At 39.9% G+C, this 27,137-nt stretch overlaps 1 protein-coding gene and 1 long non-coding RNA gene across 3 annotated transcripts in view; one reads left to right on the top strand and one right to left on the bottom strand.

The window, feature by feature from the left end:
• The window catches only part of GAP43 (growth associated protein 43), a 102,148-nt gene that overhangs the window by 60,690 nt on the left and 14,321 nt on the right, over positions 1–27,137 (top strand). The window lies entirely within an intron of this gene.
• LOC140624692 (uncharacterized) overlaps positions 1–27,137 on the bottom strand; it is a 34,213-nt gene that overhangs the window by 6,627 nt on the left and 449 nt on the right. Inside the window, exon 2 of the long non-coding RNA XR_012024151.1 lies at positions 23,870–23,922. This is a non-coding gene — a long non-coding RNA (uncharacterized lncRNA). The remainder of the gene's footprint in view (positions 1–23,869; positions 23,923–27,137) is intronic.

Below are 27,137 nucleotides of genomic sequence, written 5' to 3'. Positions count from 1 at the left end.
TTGATTTGTATTTCCCTGATGAGGAGTGATTTTGAGCATCTTTTCCTGTGCCAAAACAGGTAGATGTGTGATTGTCCTGCCTCTTTTCCCTTTCCCTTTCCCTTTTCTGCTCCCTTCCTCTTTCCCTCTCTCCCTTCCTTCCTTCTTTTTTTTCTTCCATTTATATTATCTTTCTACTATGCTAGGTATGAGGATCACAAAGATGAGTAAGATATGGCCACTGATCTTACGGAGTTCTGATTCAGTCGTGGGTGCAGGGTATAATTCAGGAAGTGGTGTTGAAAATAATCATAGTAATAATCTCAACTCAGTTAAATTCTGCAAGAAAGTATGGAGTACTTCTGTATGCCAACACACTTTGGGACAAAATATGAATGAGATAGTGCTTCATGCAACATGAAGCATTCTGAAAAAAAAATGTTTTTATATAATGTGTGTCTCTATTGCCAAATTGTTATCAAAAAGAATGGATGCAAAATTCATAGTTTCTGGAATCATAATTACATGTAAGAAAATAAAATAGCCAGCCCACGTTTCCGGATTTGGGGCAATTCTTTATGTTCCTCTAAACAAAATTTTCCCAGGGCCCAAGGTAGCTATCCATAACATTTTTAGCTCTCCAAAGGAGAGTTCCTCTTCTACCAAGCTCTACATTAGATGTGAGATTTCCCAAGGATATTTACACTTATTTGGCAGGGTGCCTCATAAGCAGTTTTGATTTGAAATGTGGTTTCATCCACTTCCCAAATTTATACACAACTCATAAAGAGTGAAAATTTGGGTTGTGCAACTCCATAAATGTTGTCTATAAAACATGGGCACCCTGTCTGATACTCAGTGGCATGCTGTTTAAAAACTGTTGATTATTAACTTTTTATGGAGCATTTTTATATCGCTAGAGTAATCATTTTTATTGGCTTTTCTTGACAACAATCCAGTGGCATTTGAAAATGTTTTCTTTTCTGCTTTTACATTCTGAGAATAGGGACAAAGTAAATGCATAATCTGTCCACAGACAGTCCGTGATGAACCAGGAGTCAAACTGAAAGGACTCTAAACCCTCACCTTAACTTTAGCCCTGCAGTTCTTTACGTCTCTTTTAAGGTACTGTTTTTTATCTCAATCCTTGCATTTTTCTCTTTATCTTAGCAGCTGTGACACTTTCCGATTATTGTCAGACAATACCAACCAGGACTTTCCTGGGCTGTTCTGTGTCCTGTGTGTCCAATAAGATAATGCAGAAGAAAGAATACTGGACTACCTTAAGGAGACCAGGGTTCTACCTCAATATTTCTACTAACCAGCTGTGAGATTTTAGGCAAGTTGTTACTTCTCTCTAGATTTCAGTTTTAAGAGGAGGAGCTAGGAGAGTTGGCTTTTAAGGTCTTTTCGAGGTTTAACATACATGGTTTTTATAATGGATAGCATGTAACGAGCATTTATCAAGTGTCAGACCCTGTGATGACTGCTATATGGGGATTACCCCCTTTAGTCATGAAAAGCACTCTTTTCATGGTGTAAGTACTTTGACAGATGAGGTGTCTGAGGTTCAGGGAGATTGCAGCACTTGATCATTGTGAACAGCTAGCAAGTAGCTGAACCAGGTGCTGCGCCTTACATTGAACCCTGACACCCCTACAAGTATATTCCAAAAGAAACAAAGACAAGGGGAAGATCTAAGAACCCCAATATTGTGTCCTAATCTAAGAACATCCCTTTCATTTGTATAATTGGATCCTATAGGCCCTTGTCCAGGAATCATGAGCAATCATTTTTACAGATGAGTAACCAGTAATTACCCATTCTTCCTGGTCATAATTCCCTCACCCCAAAATTATTGGGAATATTAAACTAGTTCTGAGTCTTAGGTTCCTAGTTTAAAAATCCTTCAAGTACTGTTTTATCAAGCCTAAGAGAGCTATAAAGATCAGTTGAAATTGGTTGGTCTTAACAGAGGTGCTACTGATTCCATTGAATATGCTGGGAGAGCTGAACATTAGAAAGTGAAATTTTTAGATCTCAATCAGACGAAAGTAACTTCGTGTGTTCTAGGTGATCCCCACCCTGAATTTGGCTTATCAAAATTACTATCTTTTAAAATTTGTGTTTATATCTTTTTTGTCCCTTTTGGCAAGTACGTTTCTAAAGGACTCTGATACCTTTTTATTTGTAACTAAAATAATATATAGAACTTAATAGAGAGGGCAGATTGGAATACAATGACTCTTTAATTTAAAAAATGTAAGCTGACAAAAGATAAGAGATGTTTTAGAGTCAAGAAACTCGTATTGTAAAGCTTTTTATCTATTCTTTCATAGCTCATATTAAATAACTACTATTGCCTCATGAAAGAAGCTAATAATCAGAAAGGCATGTAAGTAACTCTGCGAATTTTAAAGTGGTAAAACTATATTTGGAAATGAAAACGAAAGAGTATTTCTTAAAATACAGAATACTTTCAGATGCTAATATATATTCATCAGATATATTTTCTTGTTTTCTCTACTCACATACACATGCACACAGCATCCCAGAAGGATTAAATGGTGGAGACAGAACTAAGAGCAGCAAGGGTTACATAGTCCATTTGGCTAAACATGGAGAGAGAACAGAGCACTCAATTTAATGGACTAGAAAGCACTGAGTGGTCATTACTCTTATTTTCTTCTCACAATCATAGCTTCATTAAGTAAAGAATGGAAAGCTTTCCCTAACCAGACATAAAAGGAGGGTAAAAAGGAAACCAATGGTGTTGCTTCAAGCTATAGAACCTGAGCCCTTGAAGATCTCCCAAGATGATATGGTTCACAGCGTGCATAAAGAGGAGAGAGAGGTTTGAAAGGATGTGTAAGTTTTGCCAGCCCTCTTAGTCATGTGTGAATTTTGTGTCATGAGAAAATGACTGAAACGGGTGCTGAACCTCAGACCAATTCCTATAATCAAGAAAATTTGAATCTCTGCATCCGTCTTTCACCAGCTATTGATCTCACAGCAATAAAGCTTGGCTCTCTAAGCCAATAATTTATTTCTGGGCTTATTTAAACGAATTGCCTGTAAATTGTTTTCACAAGGATGATGAATAGAATCCATGTTTTCAATAGATCCAATATCATATAGGAAATATTTGGTGCAAATGCTCTGTATTTTCAGCATGATAGACTAAACACCACTTACAGTCAAGAGATTTGGGTTCTTGTTCAGGGCTTGCTGTGATTCCAGACCAGTCCTCTATCCTCTGGGCTTAGTTCCAACACCTGCAAAGTAAGTGTGTTCAATGGGATCTTCTCTGCCTTCTAGCTTGAAAAGGCAAGTATACAATGATAGACTGAAGAGGGATCCTTCAAGGGTGGGTGTGTGGCCTCTTATTCAACCATCCTTGCTTTCCTGCAGCCCCTTATTTTCTCAGCTATTAGGAAGTAGGTTTAGCAGACAGGGTAGATAATAAACAAGTCTAAATAGAGTGGCAAAGAATCCAGGAAGACTCAGCTCCAAGAAAGTTATGGTTATGCTGGAGGCCCAGGAGACGGAGAAAAAATAAAAAGAAAAGAAATTTTCTAACTCACTTTATACTTGAGATTGAAAATGAAGAATTGACAGGGATGTTTTCTGATATGATTAGACTCTTCCTTACATCTCTCCTAACCCTGTCTCTGAGATGGAAATCGACAGCTATAGTGGCCATAATTTGCTGTCCATAGTTTCACTTCCATTTTAGATTTAATTTATTTTTTTATACCCACCTTATTTATTAAAATAATTAAAGTAGCTTCAAGAGCACATGGAGTCTTGAATCACTGTGTAGAACAATGGCTGCATCTGACAGACAATTGTGGTTGATAAGCATTTAAAAAATGTTGTCAGTAGAGTGACACTAAAACGTAAGAATTATATGGATAAGCCTAATACAACATTCCTCCAATTCTTTTTTTTTTTTTGGGGGGGGGGAGATTCCTCCAATTCTTTTATTCATTCTACAGTTATAGTAATTGGATCTTAGGCCATTAGTGAAATTAGCTAACAGGCCTAAGTGGTTCGAATTGGGCTACCAAATATTCCAAGAAGAGATTTGTGTAGGTGATGCACAGGTTAGTTGTAATTAGTTAGCAATTCTCAGCCATATTTTCAATCTTCACATCGCAAATTAGGGGAATGTAGAAGACAAAATATTTCAGTTGGGTCATCTCATACTATTCTGTTTGGAATAGAATACCACTTTTAAGGTATCTTCAAGGGGAAAAAAGTACCCTAGGAAGGCTAGTTGCTTTTATTTATAAATCATGTTCAATATTAATGTTCTTTCCTGGAAGCATATATATACTCAAGTAAGTTCTGAAGCTAGTTTTTTGGTTTTATTTTTTTTCCAATATTAGTAAAACCTTTTGGATTTTGTAAAAGAAGCCAGAAACCATTCCCCTAAAATAGTCCCTTCTTGCTGGTGCATGGAAAATGTGTGTATTTCTAGAGTAGAGACGAACATTTTATAGCCTTGCAAGAATCTTCTCTTTGGGGTATGAAAAGGTGAAAAGTATAATTTAGAAATGCTGAAGCACTGTATCTATGCCCATAGCATACTCTCCTGCCAACTTACTAGCACATATGTACACACACACACACACACACACACACGCAGATCTGAACTGTATGGAAAGGCCTGCTCATGAGTTCAGGCTGTCCGAGAACATCTGAAAGAACACTGAACTATATATTTTTCCACTCTTGAGGCCATCAAGAAGCCAGGAGTGGGGGGAGGGAGCAGAAGCCTCCAGGAACACCTGCATGTCTCTCAGAGGATCTGTGTGGAGAGCACCACTTCTTCCTCTGCTGGGTGCATCATTGGGATGTGTCTGTGAATGCAGTGAGATGGGGGGAGCTAGGAGGATGGAGGCTGTCTGTGATGAGATTTACAGTGTGTGAAAGTTAGACTTCTGTGGAGGCTAACTAGGGGCAAAGAGTCTTCTCTTCTTGGAATAGAAGACTTCTTGGTATAGTGGTTAGCTCTGCTGAGTTTTGAAGGAAAAGACGTATCTATTAAAAAAGAGAGATATCTTTTGTTAAAAAAAAAACAAAAAACCTAGAAACTATCTTTCATATGAACTAACGCAAAAATACAGATACTTTAATTCAAGTCATAATTCAGCAGCAGCTATTGAAGATTAATCCATAGTGGAAAAAGTAGCTCCACCATATGTTTTGCTCATTGTTGAGTCCCCGGCACCTGTCACAATGATTGGGGAATAGAAGGCGGCCAGTAAGTATTTGATGAATGAACTAAGGATGAGTGAACAATGTTACTACAGTAGAGAAAGTCCTAAACTGACAGTAGGAGACTGGATTCTAACCTGAACACCTTGGGCGGGTAAATTCCTTGCATTTTCTGGGAGTGAGTTTATCCTTTGATGGAACAAAAATGTTGGACGGAGGATCTCAGGATCACTGTTTCCAAAATAGCTCGGCAATGCCCATGTTACGACACATGCCAACCTCTATGCGGATCCTAAGTGACAAAAGGAGGCAGATACTTGCTTAAACAGAAAGCTGTGCTGCTGTCAACCTTTCTGCTATTTTGGAGGCTGCATAGAGCTTGCTGGAAATTTTGCTGCTACTCAAAGGCATACGTCATCCCTGAAGTAGCTAGATTTCAAGCCATCCGGAGACCAAAGTGAGCATTTTGCATCACGTTCAGAAACATATTGAAAACTGGAGGAAACCAAAGCTGCTCTCTTCTGAAAGCAGGTGATTAATTTCATTCCGGCCCCGTGAGTGACCCGTGTGAGGCTCGTGCCAGTGTGTGACAGGTACACCCGGAGAAGCAGTGGTCTGCCAGGATCCTTGGCTCCTTTTCCTTCTCTGACATGTTTAAGTAATCTTCACAGGGTGTTAAGAGTCTCCTGACCCTGCTGTGCCCCACTATAGGATGAATTGTTGATACGTTCCCAAACCAACAGTGTTGGGACAGAGACCAGAAAACAGGCTTTCCCACTCCTGTTGCTTATTGTCCTTTCCCACAGTGGTATAAACACAATTTGTGTACAGCTTGTGAGCTGTTCAAACTACAGGCCATAAGGAACTGAAGGAGGCTGAATAGATTTTTTTCCCCACATATAAACTGTAACTTGAAGCAACTCTCATGTAGTTGGTGAAAAGAAAGATAGGGCCCCCACTCTGTGAAACTGTCCCTTGTCCAGTCAAAAGGGCTGAGAAAGCCCAGAGTTGAGCCATGCATTTGCAGGATTTTCCAACTGGTGTAATCAAATCATTTTGGAAAGAAAAGCAGACATGGAAGATGTTGGTTTCCCTCCTTCCTTCTCCTTTAACATGGGGGTTTTAATATACCAGGTGGAGAGGACCTGGCTTCTCTTGGAAAATACAGGTCAGCTTCCTCTTTCTTGCCAGTTTTTAAAAAAGGAAAAACAGAGGGTAGATGTGAAGCAAAACCTTGTCACTTCCTGATGAGCTATTTATCACCCCCAGCAAAAAGGTAGACTTTTAAGATGTAACACCGTTTTTGTACTACATTGAGTGTGGTCTGGATACAAGGTTGGCGCAGTTGTCAAATTACATATTGCTCTTGAACTTTTTTTTTTTTTCATTTAAATTTAATTAGCTAACATATAGTACATCATTAGTTTCAGGTGTAGTTTTCAGTAATTCATCAGTTACATATAATGTCCAGTTCTCTTGAACTTCTATAAGCAGAAACCCTTCTCCACTTTCCTGACATCCTGATAAAGCAGGCTCTTGCAAGAGTATCACACAATAAGTGAATAAATAGTTTTTCATGTTCAAATTAATCTGGGAACTCCGGCTGCATCACATCAGAAGTCTACACCATAGGATTAGTTTGAAAGATGAATTAGAATGAGCATTTATCACATTTTCAGGCCTTATAGAATAATGTCTCTCTTTCCCACTCTCCCCCTATCTTCATTTTAGTCATTGTCTGGCCATTTGTCCCGAGTTTCCTGATGACTGCATGTGGATATATGTTACAGTGTAACAAAAAAACAAACCCAAAACATAAATCGTTCACGACTGATGGCCTTATCAGATATCTGCAGTGATTGATGTACTAGTAAACTGGCTCTCCAAAACAAAACAAAACCAAACAAAACAAAACAAAAAAACCAATTTGAAAAGGCCCTGATTTATAGTATTTGCCAATTTCTGTGGTATAAATACTCCCATCATAGCTGATTTCAGGCTACCAATCAAAGTGTTGTCACTGAACACACAGATGGGAAATGTTGCTAACAACTTACTTTCAGTAGCCAATGTGAGCCAGCTCCATCATATCCCAAATGAATATATCCTAATAATTTAATAGACTTTACTTTTGGTGGAGTCTAAAATACTGGAGCAGTAGTCAGCTCCCAAACAGCATGTTGGTATAGAAGCACATAAATATCGATCTACAACACTCACAAACTTACATGCATACACATATCATAGGCCTTGAGAACTAGCTTTAAACATTTGCAGTGATTTCTGTTACACATTGTACACCTATCAGTGGTTAAGGAAAAGGGGGAGGTTTAGAAACAAACGTACCTGCTATACAACCAGGAAAATAGTTGCTACGGAAGGAATTGATATATATCTAATATTGCCCTCAAAAGTGTGATCTCAGCTGCATCTTTTTAGTTAATTGAAAGACTTTTTATCTTTTCAGAAGTGAATTCTGGGTTCATACTGAACCATGACCATGTTGCCTTTTCTAACCTTTATTTTTTTTTTTTTAATTTTTATTTATTTATGATAGTCACACGGAGAGAGAGAGAGAGGCAGAGACACAGGCAGAGGGAGAAGCAGGCTCCATGCACCGGGAGCCTGATGTGGGATTCGATCCCGGGTCTCCAGGATCGCGCCCTGGGCCAAAGGCAGGCGCCAAACCGCTGCGCCACCCAGGGATCCCAGCCTTTTCTAACCTTTAATGTAGAGAAATGGTTGCCTCTCTCCTTTCCTCATACTAATTTTTGGTGAGCATGATGCTTTTAATTCTAGGAGGAGCATTGTGAAGCAATGAAGTCACAGAAGGTAGGATCAGATTAGTGAATAATTATTGAGGACAGAAGTTTTGAAACTTTTTAGCCAGGGTACCATTTGTCCAAACGAGTTTCAAATATATCTATACGAACCCCCAGAGTTGATCTGGTTGGGAATGGCAGAGGGAAATGAGGCCCAGGGCTCCTTCCGCTCTGCTTCTATCCTTCCCCTCTAAATGGACCTTCGCTGGGCTCTGAAGTGTAAGTTTGAAAAATATATTAAGAAATCTCTCTCTTACTGGTTTTCTACACATGGCCAGGATGTGGTCAATGTCAGGTCCAAACCTGTTGATCTCACTCACTCAGATGGTCTTTACCCACGAGTATGGATAACTGGAGCCACGTTGATTTAGTAGTAGATTATGTGTATTATTTAGAGGGTCAACATACACTCCCCTCATTACAGTCCAACTGTTTAGACACGGAATTGGTCAGAGTAACTTCTCAGCATGGTGTTAGGTATATTAAACAATGTTCTATTTTATTTTGATTCTAAACAGTATTGAAGTCATGCAAAATTTATAAAGAACAAACCCGAGAAAAAGGTTTCTAAAACCTTGTTTTAAAACCTTAAACCAGTGGATTTTGAACTGCGTTCTTTGGAGCCCTGAAATTCCATGCAGTAGCACCTCAGAAGTGGTTTCTGGAAATTGGGTTGTCTGGCAGAGCCAGGTTGGCAAAGATCCAGCTCCTCCACTATCCCATAATCCCCTTTCCTCCACTAACCCTTTCTAGATCTTGGTAAAATTTTTGACATTCTAACTAATAATTACTGAAAATTACTGTTCTAAACTTAAGGCCAATTTCAAAAGTCCTTGAATTATGGGATGATTCAGACTTGACTGCGCATAATTCAGAGCTCATCTTTTCATTCAGGCATCCACGCTATACATAGCCTGAATTGTTTATTTTACCAACAGATGATCTTCCCAAATATATCATAGGAATTGTTCAAATTCTAGTTGTTCACATTCAAATAGGAGTTGTCCAAATTGTTGAAATCTATAAGAATTTGCTCATATTGCAAATTGTAAACAAATGGAAGTTAGGCAACTTACCCAGGGTTACTAATCAAAGCTAAGTAAAATTACTGCATCTGAAGCTTCTGTGTTTTTAAGGATAATAATGCAATAATATTTTTTAGTTCTACTCCAATTTTATAATTATATAAACAAAACATCCTCTGTGATGTGTTACCAGTTAAGGAATTCCATCTATTTAGTTTCGAAATATCTATTTAAAAATATCTTTAGAAAGCTAAGACCATCATCTGTCTCAAAAAATCCAAAAAAAAATTGGCCGCCTTTCTTTCTTCCACTCTTTAGCTGTAGTGGATAATAACTTTGTGCCTCTGTCTAAAAGGAAACACCCATGGGCAATGGGGCCAGTTCTTATTTTATTCTAGAGATTAACTTCCTAAATGTGACTTGAATGATTAAAATCACAATGTGAAGCAACCTGGGTGGGTAAAAGGAGTAGATCCAATCATGTCATGATAATCTTAGGCTTAGAGTTTGAGGGGCTTTGATTTCTTCTTGTAATTTCTAATAGATTATCCTTTTTTTTTTTTTAATTTACTTATTTATTTTAGAGACAGGGAGCAGGAGGGGCAGAGGGAGAGAATCTTACTCCACACTGAGTTCAGAACAGACATGGGGCTTAATCCCATACCTGTAAGATCATCACCTGTGCTGAAACCAAGAGCCAGTTACTCAACCCACTGAGCCACCCAGGTGTCCTGGTCTAATAGATTATTCTGAAGACCACTCATACAAAGCTACAAATGTACACCTATCCATACAAATGCCCTAAATAAAGCCTTCCAGTACTTACCTTTAGAATGAAATCTAATGGATTACGATGGCCTACAAGGCCCCATATGATCTGATTTCTGCTTTCCTCTCTGATCTGATGTCTTTCTACTCTGTCCTTTTTCACTCTACTTTGGCCACATGACATTTTTAGTTTCTCTAGAACACACTCTACTTGTTCCTATGTCAGGGACTTTGCACTTGCTTTCTCCTTTAGTCTTCCCTAGCTGGCTCTTAGCGCTTGGGTCTCCATTTGGAGTCACTTGCTCAGAGAAGACTCCCTTGACCATTTGACCAGAACAGTACCACCCTGGCCAGCCCCATCCATTCTACTACCTTACTCATTTTGTTTTCTCCATGTCATTTTCAGTGCCTAAAATAACTATATTTATCTAAAAATGACTTATTTCTCTTCCTCTCCCAACTTCCCATTCCTTGAAGGCAGGGACTCAGCACTTGAAAAGCCTGTAGCTCCAGTCCTCAGGATGGAGCCTGGCACCTAAATAACCTTCGATGGACATCACTGATGGACGAATAACATGAATTGCACCTACGGATAGGTTTCTTTTCGTAAGCAGCTTGAGAAAGGGGGCAGAATTATTTCAGTTTTCAAAGTTGAAGACCAACAATAAAAATTAAGAATTTTTAAGGCAAAAATCCAGTTTTATTACTTATAGCCCAACTTGTTTAGACTTTATAAATCAGGAACCTCCTTTCGATGACCTTCTGAATATCATCCAGGCACCCAGACACTTTGCATCTGGATGTTTAGCTCAGAAGGGAAATTGGTTGAAGTATGAAAAGAAAAGCTTGGGCCCCTAGGAAAACCTGGTAGGTTGTGGGTAGGGACCCTTCAGTGAACAAAGAGCAAAGAGGAAGTGGAAGGGAAGAAGAATAAGAGAGTCTGGAAGATAGGAGAGGGAAAAAGGAGTGGAAAAGTAGATGAGGACCAGAAATGAAAGTATCAGGGGACCAGAAAGAACGAGAAAGGAAGTAGACAAAGAAGAGAAGGTAGAAAAGAGGAAGAGAGGGAAGCATGAAGCATGGGAGAAGCAGGACTGGGAGGGGCAGGGAAGAGCAGAGGAAAGGCACAGATCTAGGCGCCAGGAGATGAGGGACTCAGTAGCTCTAGATTGAACATGCTCTCTGGAGTGGGCAGGACACATTTCCCTTCCTCTCTGATAAGAGGATATGGTTCTGAAACCGTCTCCCATCTCTAGGGCTCTCTGTTCTTGACTTCACAAATAGCAGGCCTGAAGAGCTCCCTGGCAAATGGATTTTCTGTCTGTGAGCAGATCTAAGTGGCAGATGGGGCCGCTCCCCAAGGAGACGCCCCTCCCCAGCCCCCAGCCCCCAGCCCCCAGCCCAGCTCACTGTTGTTAGAGTCCTTCTACAGCCTCAGTCCCCAGCCAGCGCAGCCTCTGCCACCAAAAACGCTGCCTCTGCTTGCTTCCAGGCAGCAGAAGGAAAAAGGAATTGAGCTTCATTACCCTACAAGTTTAAATGGATGGCTCTTTACATACAACCTCATTATGGATTCCAAAAATATTTTTTATATAAAATGCCCCGTAGGCAGAGAGCACTGAGTCCTGGGTTCATCCCCAGGGTTTCTCTCACTGTGTGGCTTTTATGATTTCCTTTAACCCCCAATCTCTTCATTCCTAAAATGGAGGTAGTAACGCGACCCTCAGTTGTTGTGAGGATTTAGTAATGTGACATATTTAGAGAACCTGGTCCAGTGTAGGTCCTCGTTGAACATCATTTTGTCTTCCCTCTCTTCTGGTAATCTGAAATAAATAGTTCTCAATGCTCCCCTCTCCCCATATGGCAATCCCCTGTGCAGATCTTCAAATTGGAGGTGGGAGAAGCGAGGATTATCTGTCATCTGTCCATAAGTAAAATAGTGGAAGAGATTCATCCAGCAAATAAAGACAATCTTTTTTTTTTTTGCAATCCAAAGTAAAGCATCTCAAAGAGTATATAAATACCACGAAAGAAAAATATATTGCTTAATGGATACTGTAACAGTAGACAGAGAATTGCAACAGCTGTGGATTTAGCCAACTCTCCCTTAGAGACTTGCGGTGCAAGGGGAAGATCACAGGTGTTAGAATTGGGCCTATCAGTGTCTGAATGAAAGGCCTGGTCTCTAACCAGCTTTATGCCACTAGCTCAACATCAGTTTTTTTTGTTTGTTTTTTTTTTTATTTATTTATTTTATTTTTTTTTAACATCAGTTTTATCATCTCTGAAATAATGTAATATCCTCATTGCTGAACTTAGTGGTTGTTAGCATTATACAGATCACATGTAAAGTGCCCACTATGGTATTTTACTGAACACATAGTAGGTGCCCAATGGAAAGTCACCATTGCTTCTGGTTCCTTTCAGCTAAAGCTGTCAGGAAACTTTTTTTTTTTTTTCTTCTCCTGGCATTATACCTCTGATTTTTATAAAGGAAATTAATGGGCAAATAGGACATGTTTTATGGCCAGCAAGAGAGACACATAATGATTTGTAATCTCTTTTGGGAGTCAGAGACTATTCTATTTGGCCTACCTGTAGCTCAGCAAGATTACTGAGTCCTTACATTATCAGTAATGATTGAGCCTGGAAATCAGCCAACGCCACAGGTAGTGATGTTAGGATTAATTTAGGCTCCATGTAATTGGTCCCTCAGAAACTGCCATCTAGGGATTCATCAGACACTGTTGGGGGTCCCTTAAGGGAAATCATTAATACACTCTTTCTAGGTAGATACCAGCTATAAACTGTAACATCTTGGACTTTAGTCTTACATCCTTAGACCTAAAAAGAAACTTAAAAATCACCTAGACCTGCAAAATGGGTGGGCTCCAAAAGGGTCCTTCTGAATCTTCTGAAATCATTTGCAATATGTTATATTATACATAAATATGGATGACATTTTTGTATCCTCGCCTTTCATCAGATGCTCAGCTGGGACCATGACACAGAAAGATTAAGATCCATTGTACTCAAACAGTCTTCAGGAGAGTTTGTGTAGATGCAGGTTTTAATGAAAGATGAAACATGCTCAGGGAGGGGTTCAGGTTGCATGGTCTGCCCATGGTCACACAATGAGTATCAGAAGAGAGGCAGTAAACCCAGATGTCCCCAAAACTGAATTTCCCTATTATTCAATTAATTTTTATTTTTAATATGTATAATTTCCATGCTGCACTAGGCACATGGGTGATATAGATGGATACAAATGAATATCTGCTGTCAAGAAAGTTACAATCTGGTTGAGGAGGAAAAAAAAAAGTAAGGGCCTTTAAATTAAAAAAAAAAAAAAAAACCCTCAGGATCAGTAAAGAACCATATGTCTGCTTGCAAGCTGCAGTTTGTAATTGCAAAGAAGGAATTTAGAGGTCAGGATGGTGGGTAGTGTCCTCAGGAAAGAAATGAATGTCACTATGGAGGAAGCATTGGTAAGGATATGGGCCCTAGTAGTTTGTTTGCATGTGGGGACGGTGGATACGCAGGACCTTATTAAAAAACCTTAAGGTAAAAAATTTTTTAAATAATAATAAAAAAATTAAAAAAAACCTTAAGGTGATTAAAGTGAATAGAGGGTGGCTAGAGGATGGTTGGCGGTTTCGCCTTATTATATCATTTTTCTCCAAGAAGGGCTCTGAGGTTTCTGCAAGATGGATACAGAGCACAATCTACCCTTACTAAGTCACTTCAAAGACTAGAACTTTTAGTTTATTCCTTAAAGGAGTTTAAATGAACAGTATTTAGGCTGTTTAATCGTTTCCGAAGGACTAAAATATAAAAACTGATTTCAGGACAGTCTAAAAGTAGGACCGTGGCACAATTAGGTCGTGCCAACCCTGCTGATGGCATCCGCCCTGTCACCTGCCCCGAGTCCTTTCTTCCTGGAGAGGGATCCCGGGTTTAGGGTCCGCCCAGGCGCCGCGCCTGGAAACCGAATTACGCTGGTGCCCTCTGCTGGGCAGAGGAGGGAAGCTCAGCAGGAAACAATGGTGCCCCGGGCCTTGCAGCTTGGGGTGGGGGGGTGCTGGGTCCCTCATTCTGAGCCCACAGCAGCCTCCAGGCTGGATCCCTCTAGTGCTCTTTACAGCCATCCAGGCAGGTGGGCTCTGGCATCATGCCTGAATTCATTAACCAAAAGCAGTAATCGGATTTTTATTGCAAGGAGGTTGTCAGCTGATTTTTGTAAAAGTCCTCCAAGAAAACTGTCTCCTTTTGCTGGACAGTTTGGGAGCTGGACTGTCCTTTCCATGGGACACAATACCATGACTCATTGTGGGTGCTGGCCATCTTGCTGCAGAACAATACCTCCTGGGAGGCCAGTGACAGACCTTTTTTAAAAAAAAAAAAAAAAAATCCTGTTCATTTTATTTATTTGTTTATTTATTTTTAATTAATTATTTATTTATTAATTTTTAACAGTGGGTAAAGCGCATTGACACCCATCACTGATTCCTTGGCTCAAACAATCAGAATGAAGGCCATGGTGTTAGAGTGAATTCAGAATATCTGCACTGGGGTTGCTGTAGTACCCTGCTCAGCTGATTTTTTTGCTAGAGGTGAAAACACATTCAGTTGTAATTAAGTAAGGGGGGTGGTGGGGAGTGGTGAGAAGGAAGCCAAAGAAGAGTTGTGAATTCTCCTGCGTGCAGACTGGAGGCAAACTTCTGAAATAAAACGATGGGGGAAGTGGATGAAATGGTCATTTCCAGCACTCCACTTTTATTTTATTTTATTTTTTTTAGGATCAATAGCAGGGACATGGAGGTCTGCCTCTGGTTTCCATAACAACCTGGCTTATTGAAAGCCTGCAGGCTCCACAGATCGCCAATTATCAGCCTTGCAGGGCTTATTAATGGAGCTGAGGATCCCAGGGAGGCAGGCAGCTCATTGCTGGCACGTGCCTGGTGGGCTGGCGGGAGGATGGAGGAGATGGGAAGGGGGGACGTGTGGTGAGACAGTAGCCATTTGTCCCCCTGTCACTTGGGGGGGGTGCAGTCATTCAGGAGGCTGTGTGAGCATCCCTGACGCCTTGAGTGGCTGTGGCTGTGGCTGCTGGTGCAGGCAGCCCAGAAATCAAAGTGGAGACCGTTTTTTTTTCCAGCCCCACCCTATAAGCCTCCATCTGGAGTAAATCCATATGAATGTATCACACGCCCCGTATGTTTATTGAGCTCCTATAATTAATTGAAGCTTCCTCACAAAGACAATGGTGACTCTATATTTCTAATATTAACTCAAGCCTTAATTAACATGTGAAGCCAATGCATATTTGCATCTAATGCATATTTGATAGCTCTGAATTGCTCAGTCTTTGGTCTGGTGCTTGCTTATTAGGTCCTCACCGTTGAACAAGTGCAGCAGCAACAATAAAAGTGCTCTTGGTAACGATACAGAGAACGTTTACTTGTCTCATACCAGCCAAGGTACACGGGTCTCTGCTATGACCCTTGATGAGCAGCATCATTGTCCCTTATGTGGAAGTAAGAGAAGTTAACAGCTTATCTTAGGCCACGCGGCTAGAGCGTCAGTACATCAGGGCCTCATTTCCGCGCCCACTTCTATTCTTCCCTTATTATTTAACTCGAGTGTCCTCAAGATAGAAAAGGAACAGCACATTTACAGTAAATTCTATGTTCTCCAGTGTGATTGGGGAATGGAACATTCTGATTAATCAAATGTTTTGATTAATAATTGCCATCTGAATCCAATTGTAATTGGATTTCCATTTGGGAGAGGTTTGGGACATAAAAAAATAAACACAACATTAGAAATATAGTCACCATAGTCATAAAATGCTTCAGGATCATTATACAAATGTCAATTTTTATTGTAATGCAGAAGTGTTAGTTGATAAAGATGTCTGTTTGACACCTGAATGCCAGATGAACTGTTTTTGTGGCCTAGACGTATCAATGCTGTGACACTTTTGAGCTTTATATATTTTGAAGTACTTTAGATGAACCACCCCTGAAACTTAATGGGATCAGAAAAAAAAATCTTCGGGGATCTTTCAGAGTTAGAGAATATTAGTGCTTGGAAAAACTCAAGCTCATTAAATATTCTGGATCGCTGTGTATTTTATTAAACTGTCTTTGCTAAACCAGAACGTTACACTATGTGGAAAATGAAATATGAGATTCCCTTTGGGCAGTTCGATCCAAATCTGTCACAAAGCACTGAGAGTAGATCAAGGTTAGCAGAACTTTCGTCATAGTTGCTCAAATAACAATTTTTATGATTTTCGTCTCCAGAACTGGTAATAGAACTCGTTCACAAGGACCCTATCTTATTGGGGATTGAGAAAAGCGATGATAAAGCCTGCTTTTTGTTAATACTTAGCATGTCATCTATGCATTTTATATGTCCCATACAACAACCCTATGAGGTTGGTACTTTATCACCATTGTTTAAATAGAGAAATCAAGGTACAGAAAAGTTATATAAGTTGTTGGGGGTGCACCTGGGTGACTCAGTCGGTTAAGTGTCCAGCTCTTGATTGTGGCTGAGGTCATGATCTCAGGGTCATGAGATCAGAACCCTGTGTTGGGCTCCGAGCTGCTGAGCGTGGACACTGCTTGGGATTCTCTCTCCCTCTGCCTCTGCCCCTCCCTGCTCTCAGAACAAAACAAAACAAAATAAACAAAAAACTTGTTGGGAAGTGGTAGTTTCTAGATTTAAACTCAGGCTGTCTAGGCTTTGAGTCTGTATTTCCTAACCAGAATTGTCTACACTCACTCTCTACAATTTTCTTCTTGATCTCTCTTGAATGCACAACAATCACCCCTACCCTCCCACCCTGCACTGAAACAACTTTTGCCAAGTCCCAAATGACCTCTACTTTGCTAAAATCCGGGGGTCAATTCTAAGACCTCATCTTCTTTGGCCTACCAACAGCATTTGGTAGGTGATCGCCTTCTCCTCTTTGAAATGCTTTCATTACTCCTCCTCCAGCACATTATCTCTTCCTGATTTTTCTTCTCACATGTTGGCTATTCCCTTCCAGTTTCCTTTGCCCCTCCTTCTTCGTCCCCTAGCTTCTAAATGTTGGCATACCCCACAGCCAGTCTTGGACCTCCTCTTCTCCATTCATGTTTAACCCTTTGGTGATCTCCCCTGGATCATGTCTGTAATTATTGTCTACAATCTGGTAAATCCCAATGTTCCATCTGCAGCCCAGACCTCTGTCCCTACTCCAGACAACTGCTTACGTCCCTACTCCAGACAACTGCTTACTCTACATCTCAACTAGTATATCTAATAAACACCCAAAACTAAATATTTTAAAAAAAACCAAACTCCTACCTTTTCCCCCAGAACCTGCTCTTTCTTGAGTCTTTCCCTTCTTAAGAAATAGCAGGCCGATCTTTTCTTGAGGCTCAGACCATGTATCCTGGAATTATCCCTGAATTTATTCATTTTTTTTTAATGATATAAAGTCTGTCAGCAAATCTTGCTGGCTCCACCTTCAAAATACATCCTAGAACATGAGCCGATCTCAATTTGTCTAACACCCATCTGGTTTCAACAAAAGCCACAGTCTTAAAATGGCCTTGAAGCCCTCTGCAATTAACATCCCTCTAGGTCCCTGCTTGGATTTCATCTTCTTTTGCTCTCACTTTCTTGCTCTATTCTAGCAATACTAACGTCCTTGCTACATCTCCAGCAACCACGTGTGCTCACAGCTAAGCTGTATGCACTTCCTGTTCCTCTGCCTGGAAATCTCCCTCCTCTTGAGGCTCATATCATCTAGTCCCCAACTCTCCTGTTTGACATCACCCCACCTTCATCCCAGCATTCTCTATTCTCCTTCCCCCCATTATTATCTCTCTGTTGTGTCACCGGACATGCTATATGCTAAGCTCCATGAGGAGAGGGGATTGTTTGTTTCATTATTGTTGTGTTCACTGCCGTATCCCCAGCAACTAGAACAGACAGTGAGTGCTCAATAGACGTGCGTGATTCAACAGGTGAGGAAGATGATACATACTTGGGTGAACAGGGTAGCTGAGTAATCCTGATGGTCAATGCAAAGGTGGCAAAGGTGACCCCAAATCACTGTCACATTCAATTGGTTCACTCCTTATTGCCACTAAAGAAACTTCTCCTCTGCCACATGGGCAGATGCTCCTCCATCTTCCTTTGGCCCTGCAAGTTCCTTGGTGCCTCATAGAGTTCTCACATGCGATGCCATCTCTCCTATTGACCAGAGATGTTGGCAACTGGACAGTGACTATAACTAAGCTGTGTCAGTGGCACCAGGGGACCAGCTCCATATCCTAGTGTCACTGCTTCACAGTCATTTCCTACATGGAGCACAGGACAGAGGGCAAAAATCTGTTTCATCTCCCCATGCAAAGACAAGTCTCTAAAAGCTGAGAATCATTTTAGCAATTCAGAATCACTAGGAACTCTGCCCTGATTGGAAATTGCTGACAAAAACACACCTTTGCTTAGGAATGAGCTGTCTTTCTCTCATGTGAAATCATCCAATCAAAGTCATGGAAGCTTTTATGTCTAATAAAGAGTCCTTAGTGGATTGAAATGTTCTATTTATCATAAATTATAGTTAAGTCAGCATTTATCTCTTAGTAGCCCTTTTTCAAGTATGTTGAATTTGCCTAATGTTGATTATAGCTCGATATGATAATGATTGGGGCATTTTTTCCTCACTTAGGAGCATTTCTTCAGAGGAACCACTGCATACAGATCTTCAGACTATATGTGTATAAGTATATATTCAGGCATCTCTGTTGGTTTTGATTAGTCAGAGTGGCAAGGATTAACTCTCACACCATCTATAAGCTTTGCACAATTGGAAAGCAGTTTTATGACCCAGATACTACCTCTAATAAAACCTGTACGTCTTCTATTAGAGTCTAACTGTGAGACAAAGTTGCCTGAATAAAGACAAAACACTGAGAGGCAATAAAATCAAGTCTGTATAGCTGTGATGAACTTTGGTGAGAAAGGACTGTTCTGTAGGAGCAAAGAGCCTGACGGTCCCTGGGGGCATGTTTGTCTGTGGTAGCACTCAGTCAAGGGAGTGGAATGGAGACAAGTGGGTAGGGTGTGAGGCTGGGGATAAAATTAGGTGATGAGAGGGTGGGGGTAGTGCTGCCTAAAAATTCCTATGCAGAGGGAATGGGTGGTGGAAGGGACTAGGATTTGAGCATGCAACTGAAAAGCTTTAAAATCTTTAGATTGGAAACCTTGGATGATAGGAACCGGTTAATGAGTGAAGAACAAAATATATATTTGTATGATTGATGATTTTGCTCTGGATTGGTAACTCTTCATTTCTTACTCGTTCCCACCACCATCCTTTATTTGAACAGCAGCCCAGCCCTTGCATCTAACAAGGGAATGTGGGAGTAGTAGGCAGGGAGGACACTTCAGGTATACTGTGATTAATCTTCATTGCTGAGGGCTTGTAAAAGTGGCAGCTAGTCTTGAGGATTGGAATCTCCTACTCCCGAGACTCCACAGACAATTGTTGATTGTGTCTGTTTACTGTGGAAAGCTTTCATTTACTGAGGAAGTACTTTGGCACTGGCAGGAGGTTGATGGGAATATAATCGTTCCAGCTCGGCTATTCATCTTTAGCAACCTGTGTCCTGACACCTGCTGGGTATGGAAGATTTATACCTTGTCACCATGTGTGTAATGTGCATGAGAAAACCAGTAACAAGGTTAATGCCACCCTTTCACAAAGAGAGTTTTGTTTGCTCTTGCTTTCTCTGGTACTACTCTAACACTCTCTGCCATTACTCCCACCTTCCTTCTTCCACCCCCACCACCATGTTCCCACCGGATCTCCTGAGAGTCGTTACTCCTCAGCCCATCAGCCAAAGTTAGTGGGTTTCCATGGTTACCAGGCAGCTGGTGTCTAGACACCGAGAGATGCCTTGCAATTGAGCTGCAAATCTAGCTTCTATCATACACACCCCTCTCTTCCCTCCTCCTCTTTCCTCTCATTTCCTCTTTATTTACAGCAGGCATTAATGCCAACACAGAATGGAAGTTCCTTTTGACAGGCCATTAAAGGGAGGAGGGGAAGAGAGAGAGGGTAGAAAAGCCAAACTTGATGTCTTGTCACATCAGTGAAGTGCGAAAACACCTGAGTGACAGACCTCGATCTGGATTCTCTTTCTTCCTCACCAAGGATTTTATTTAATTAAAATATTTTAAATTAGAAAACAGTGCCACTAGTCCATTGGGAACCATAAGCATCTTTAAGACCAGTGAAAGCATTTCAGGATAGGCTTTAGCTGATGGCACTGGATTGAGTTAGAATCTTCCATCGTCTCTGGGCAATCAGTGTAATTTCTCTTTCTCCAATGCTCAGGGGAATCAAACATCCCTCAGTATTACCAGATGGAAAACTTCGGAGTGGGATACAGGGACACACGAGGAAGGGCTTTAACAGCAACACATCAGATCTAGGAAAGTCAAGTTTGATCTCCTTTCTTCTGAGAAAGTGAAAAGCAGCTCCTGACAACCAGGAGCTGGACTGGCCCTCACAGATAGACCTTGGTAGTCTCCTATTGACATAACCAATTCATAGATGCCAGTATCAGACTTTGTGTGATGGCCCAAGACAAGTCTGAACACAGACTAATTATGGGGATTGTCTAAACCATAAAATGACCAAATATTTCTCTATGTGAGTGCTGATACTCACCTAATTCCTTCTTCCTTCTGGATAATGTCTGTTCAGATACCCAATCATAAAATGACTCCTGTTTCATGATAGCATCCAATTCAGACCAAAGCTCTGCTTCCTTAAATCCAACTCCAAATCCCCTAGCACAAGTCCAGATAACTCCTTTCTAACCCTGTCTTACTTGATGCTTCATGGTTTCCCACTGTCTGTTTTCTAGGAGCAACATGTCAGTAAATCCAACTTTGTTCAACTACAGGTGTTCTAGGTAGTTCTTGGCTGGAAGGTGCTGAAAATCCATAGAATTTCTTTCTATATTATAATTTATAGTCAAATTATTTCAATCAAAAATATTTTTTTCATTTTCTCCTATATCTTCTAAATATTTTCAATGCTATCTTTATCCCCAAATTTATTACTACATCTTCCTGAGTTCCAGTTCTCCTCTAAGAGCTCATCAAAATCTAACCTAGAAAACAAAATTAACTCCTAATTGATCTTTCCTATCCCTAGTATTTTCTTGCTTTTGGTCTCAACATGAGACAAGATGACCCAGGCCCCCAGGTGAGTTTAAAAGCCTCTACTCACATGAAAACATGTTCAACATCACTTGGCATTAGGGAAACACAAATCAAAACCATAATGAGATACTACCTCACACCTGTCAGGTTTAAAAACTCAGGAAACAACAGATGCTGGTGAGGATGTGGAGAAAGTGGAATCTTCTTACAGTGCTGGTAAGAATGTAAACTGGTGTGGCCACTCTGGAAAACAGTTTGGAGGTTCCTCAAAAAAGTTAAAAATAGAACTACCCTATGACCCAGCAATTGTACTACTAGGTATTTATCCCAGAGATACAAAAATAATGATTTTAAGGGGTACCTGCACCCCAGTGTTTATACCAGCAATGTCCACAATAGCCAAAATATGGAAAAAGCTCAGACGTCCATCAACAGATGAATGGATAAAAAGATACAGGGTGTGTGTGTGTCAATGTATATATATAAATTTATTATGTATACAAAATGGGATATTACTCAGCCATCAAAAAGAATGAAATCTTGCCATTTGCAATGTCATGGATGGAACTAAAGGGTATTATGCTAAGTGAAATGTCAGAGAAAGACAAATACTATATGATTTCACTCATGTGGAATTTAAGAAAGAGAACAGATGAACATAGGGGAAGGAAAGGAAAAATAAAGTAAGATTTAAAAAAGGTAAGATAAAAACAGAGAGGGAGGCAAACTGTAAGAGACCCTTTAACTATAGGAAACAAACTGAGGTTGCTGGAGGGAAGGAAGGTGGGAGATGGGGTAATTGGGTGATGGACATAAAGGAAGGCACTTGATGTTAAATAAAGAATGACCATTGGGTGTTATATGGAACTGATGAATCCCTAAATTCTACCCCTGAAACTAATAATACACTATATGTTAACTAAATTGAATTTAAATAACATTTTAAGAAAAGGCCTCTCTATTACTCTTTGGAAATTTTGTAACCTGAATCAGCAGTGACGGCAAAAACATGTGGGTCAGATAGAGTGCAAAAATTAAACATGCCTAAGCAAAATGGTAGTGAGACTATGACCAAAAAAATTTTTTTAGTTTACCTAGTCTAGGAATGAGAATGACATCAATTCCAGGAGCAGGCATAGAACTCAATCTGAAATCTGAAAGACAGATAATGTAAGGGACATCTCATTCCTAGACTAGGTAAATTTAAAAAGCACCCAATTAGCTCAGCATCAAGTCAAATTTGCCCAAACACCAGTAATTGGTCTCCTATTTAGGAACAGTTCCATTAACTAGACATATGCTGGGTTTGCTTTACCTAAGTCCCTGTCTCATTCATCTCATTTGTGTTCTGGTTTCTCTGGGACTACAGCTCTGCCTTATTCTCATCTATCCTCTTAGAGATGGAAATCTTGCTCTAGAATCCATGATCAGAGGGCCCCATTACTGGCTAATTGACTTCTCCACATGTCCATGGTCTCTCTATTCTGGCCACCAACACTTGTTGACCACTCCTCTTGAAAACCTCCTTTTTGACCATCGCCTTTAACTATATACTTCAGATACTAAGTTATTCTTACCTACCTATACTCCCTCCCATTTATATCGACAGAAATAGGTGCATATATAGAGAGAGGATTTTAAGGAATGATAAGGCCACCCTGGTTATATTTGTAGTAATAGTGATTGTGTGCTGTCCAGTATAGATTGAGATGTAGGATTGGAACCAGGAGTAGAGCCAAGGACATAGAGAAATATTTGGCAGTAGAAATTGGAACTTAATGTCTATGACCCCAGGAGACATTAAAGTTTTGTCATAAAGAAAGTATTATGCTTTCAATGAGGTATAAAAATTAATAATATGATGGTGGTGCTATAAATTGGGTAGCTACCTGGTTATGAGGTCAGGCTTGAAGTCATTAGAAAGAATGGGTTTTCTGTTGCAGAGTCTACAAAAAGATGGAGAATTCATTCTTGAATTATAGTCATGTTAAGGGACAGGGAATAAAAACTAGACCCATAATGGCAAAAGAAAATGTAGGAAACAGCTGAAATAAATGCAGAACACAGTCTTCATTAAAGTTTAAAAAAAAAAGTAGGGGACTCTGGGTGGCTGAGTGGTTTGGCACCTGCCTTTGGCCCCGGGGTGTGATCCTGGGGTCCTGGGATCAAGGTCCCCATTGGGCTCCCTGCATGGACCCTGCTTCTCCCTCTGCCTGTGTCTCTGCCTCTCTCTCTGTGTCTCTCATGAATAAATAAATGAAATCTTAAAAAAAAAAAAAGTTAAAGTAATGTTTTAAGAAACAAAAAAATGCACCAACAATTAAATATTATTTTATTTAAGTTACTGCAATAGAAACTCCAGCTCCCAAGATCATAGTGACTTGGTAGGGGGTGGTTTTCCCTTAGGCTTATAGGGAGAAGTAGTCTAGTCAAGTTACAGGTGGGGTGATTTATAATTGGGGTTGTTGTGTAGTCAGCAGAAGTACAGTCAGTTAGCTGAACAGGATTTGTTTATCTCTGTGTCTAGCTTGTTTCAAAGGGACAAACAGTTCTAATCTCGGCTACCCATTCATGAGACAAAGAAGGGGCAGTTGGAGGGTCTGTGTCTGGCTTTGTCAGCAGATGCAGGCAAAGGGGGGGAAGAGCCATGTTTGGCTTTGTTACAAGTAAACAAAGGAGTCATCCAAAAGTCTTCTGGGAATCATGAGGAAGAATGTACAGCAATATGTGGAGAAGGGTGTTTTACAGTAAGCCATTTTCTGGAGCGAAAAAGGGTAGAGAGACTTCAGAAAACAAAAGATTAGGAAATCTTACCATCCTTAACCGTCACTGTATTCTGGAGTATAGAGCTCAATTAAAGGTTAACACTGTAAAAAAAAAAAAAAGTAGTTGTCAAAAAAAGATCAAGAACAACAGTTAGGGGACACCTGGGTGGCTCAGCGTTGAGCGTCTGCCTTTGGCTCAGGGCGTGATCCTGGAGTCCCGGGGTCAAATCCCACGTTGGGCGCCCTGCATGGAACCTGCTTCTCCCTCTGCTTATGTCTTTGCCTCTCTCTTTCTGTGTCTTTCATGAATAAGTAAATAAAATATTTTTCTAAAAAAAAGAACAATGGTTAATGACAAAAGGCCTTATGACTTACAAAATAATTTTCTTGGTGAATTTGAGGAGAGTACTATCAGAAAAATGGTAAAGTTAAAGTCTAGCAGAAAAATGGTAAAGTCCGCTTATAGAGACATAAAAGATGATGTGAAGAAATTATAGCCTAACTACAACTTAGCTTTTCATGCAGTTTGACCAAAGAGGGAAAGAACAGTTTTATAAACTTGAACAAAGAAGCTGTTATCGTTGCATTTTTGGACTGTCTGGTACAAAAAAAATCTATATATTTAGGATATATTTTGTTCTGTGTTATTCTAGAAGAAAGAGCTCTATGAAAGCTGAAGGGAGGTAGATTTTAGCTGAATATCAGGAATAAGTCACTGTTAAAGTTGGAATGGCCCGTTGAATCAGAGTCTGTCCATCTGCTAGGAGTGTTCTAGGGCATTCTTGTACCTAAGGTGAGGCACTACTGGAGGGTTTCCAAAGCCCCCTTCTACTCTACGATTTCTATATGCATGTAGTTTGGGTACTTTCACATAAACAGCATTTTGAAAGAAGGAAGAGAGTAGAAGGCAGATTTTAGACATGAGGGTGTGCCTTGGAAAATGGCTTTCTTCGAGAAAAACACCGAGTGGAGAAAAGGAGAAAGCCTTCAGGGAGATGATCTTTCAAATGGGAGTATTATATGGCAGGCGGAAGATATATGATTGTGTATCTATCCCAGGCAAGCCAAGACTCACTGTGAATCTTTATTCTTTAACTGCTTATTGTCCCAATATCCTCAAATAGCCAAAGCTATTACATTCTTTGCCACAAAGTAAAGAACTTTCTCCTCTTTGACTAAAGAGAGAAAAATCGGTACAAATACAAATATTATTTTTTCAGTATAGTTCTGGTTGTGTTCCAGTGAGTGCTATCGATTTTTAAAGCAATTTTTCACTCAAAGGCAGTGCCATAATTTGACAGGCCCCAGGAAGCCAAAACACACAATGAGTGCAAAATGAATTGTCCCAGTAAGAGATGGGGATTGCATTTATTTACCCACGTGCAGGCATATAACACAAACAACTTTTATAGGCCTTTCTTATTATAATAATATTTTTTAAATTAATTTCACAATTGAGTTAAACCTTCTCAGTTGGTTTTTTAACACTCTGCTTCCATTGGGAAGTGAAGGGGGTGGCAGGTGAGGGGATGAGATGCATCTTCATTTCCTCTTCTTCAGGACACAGTAATGGTCTTTCACAGATTCCTAGATATGACAGCTTTTGTAATAATTTTAGCAGTTCTGGACTTTCATTATCTGGTAGCTCTTTAGTCATTTAGTTTATGAAACCTACCATAGTTGATGGTAACGTTTCAGCCCAAGTTACTAATTTTAGAGGTCCCCATATTTTTCTTCTCTGCATAGAAGGACCCCTATGTGCACCCCGTCACAGTCTGTACACAACATATTGAAATTTGATACAACAATAATCCTTAGTCCTGGTTCTGAAAACATCTAGAGTATCTAAGTGTACTTCTGGAACCACTTAAAGCAGACTTATACTGAGTTTACCTCTCATTTCACAAAGAGAAGGAATGGAAGGAGACAGTAGAGAAGGGGGGTGAGAGAGAAAGAGGGAAATGGGTAAGGGATGAGGTTGAGGGGAGGGGCAGGAAAATAGATTTATGCAGTGTGTTTAGAACCACGGGAGAGAGATGCAAGTCCAAATCGAGCAATGGAATCCACTCATCCCCAAGGCTGTGAGAGGTATTATGGTATTATGGGGAGATCTGAATTCTAACTATGTGACTTTGGGCAAGTCACAGAGACCCTCCATCCTCAGTTTCTGTCAGAGGGAATGAGGGACTGAGATCAGATCATCTCTAAGACTTCCTTCAGCTTCCACTATTCTGTAATTTTACATACAGTTAGAAGCCAACTCAATGAAAATATATATAGATTTTGTATTTTTGTCCTGAATTATGTGGTTTCTCCACTTGCATTGATAAAATTAGCAACTACCACATCTTTAGTTTTCTTTTGTACTATATAGATACAGCCATAAGGGAAAAAGTAGGCAACAAAGTTAAATAACGGTCTGGCTAATCTCAAGTACCACCCAAACACATCATAGAATCACAGCAAGGCACAAGCTGAATGTGACTCATAAATGTAATGCTTTCGTTTAAAAATCTAAATGTTACCTAAGCAATAGATGTTCACAAGTAGGAAAATTTTTATGCAGCTATAGTCTTTATTGGAGTGACTCTGACAGAGTTACAATCATGTCTAGTTTTGGCTTCTATATTTTAACCCTGGAGTCAGATAATCAAATCATTTAATCAAAAATCAGATCATGAGACTTGACAACCTAGGATCCGTTTTTGCTTTTAAAGACAAATGTTGAAAATACAATCTTTGTAATAGGCATATTAACTCGCTCTATGTTAAAACATTACAAATGATTAGTTGAATTTTTATTTTTATTTTTCAATTTTATTTGTTTATGTAATCTCTACACCCAATGTGGGGCACAAATTCACAGCCCTGAGATCAAGAGTTGCATGCTCTTCCGACTGAGACAGCCAAGCACCTCTGATTAGTTGAATTTTTAAATGAAAACCAGTATAACTCGGAAGATTGTTCATTAAATTTCTTAAGGTCTGACAGATACAAATTACTATACTTGCATAACTGATCACTAGATGAGATTTATGGTGACTATAATAGAAATACCTAAGGAAAAACAAACTTGAAAAGGCTGGTACAGTGCCTAAGTAGCCTGTTACGAGGAAAGTGAAAAACTGTGGGAAAGAAAAGCTGAGACATAGACTCAATGAAAAATGAGTCGGATTTATGATAAATGATAATCCTATTCAATATTTCCCATCTCCTAAGTAGGGGCCTAAATAATTAATATCAAAACTTGAGGGTCTGATTTTTAAAAACTACTAACTTCCTCCAAAGTGCTGCAGGAGAAATTATAGATAAGCCTT

Source organism: Canis lupus, chromosome 35 (genome assembly GCF_048164855.1).
Source record: "Canis lupus baileyi chromosome 35, mCanLup2.hap1, whole genome shotgun sequence".
Lineage (NCBI taxonomy): Eukaryota > Metazoa > Chordata > Mammalia > Carnivora > Canidae > Canis > Canis lupus.
Note: the sequence above shows the minus strand (reverse complement) of the source record. Positions and strands in the feature narration are given on the sequence as shown.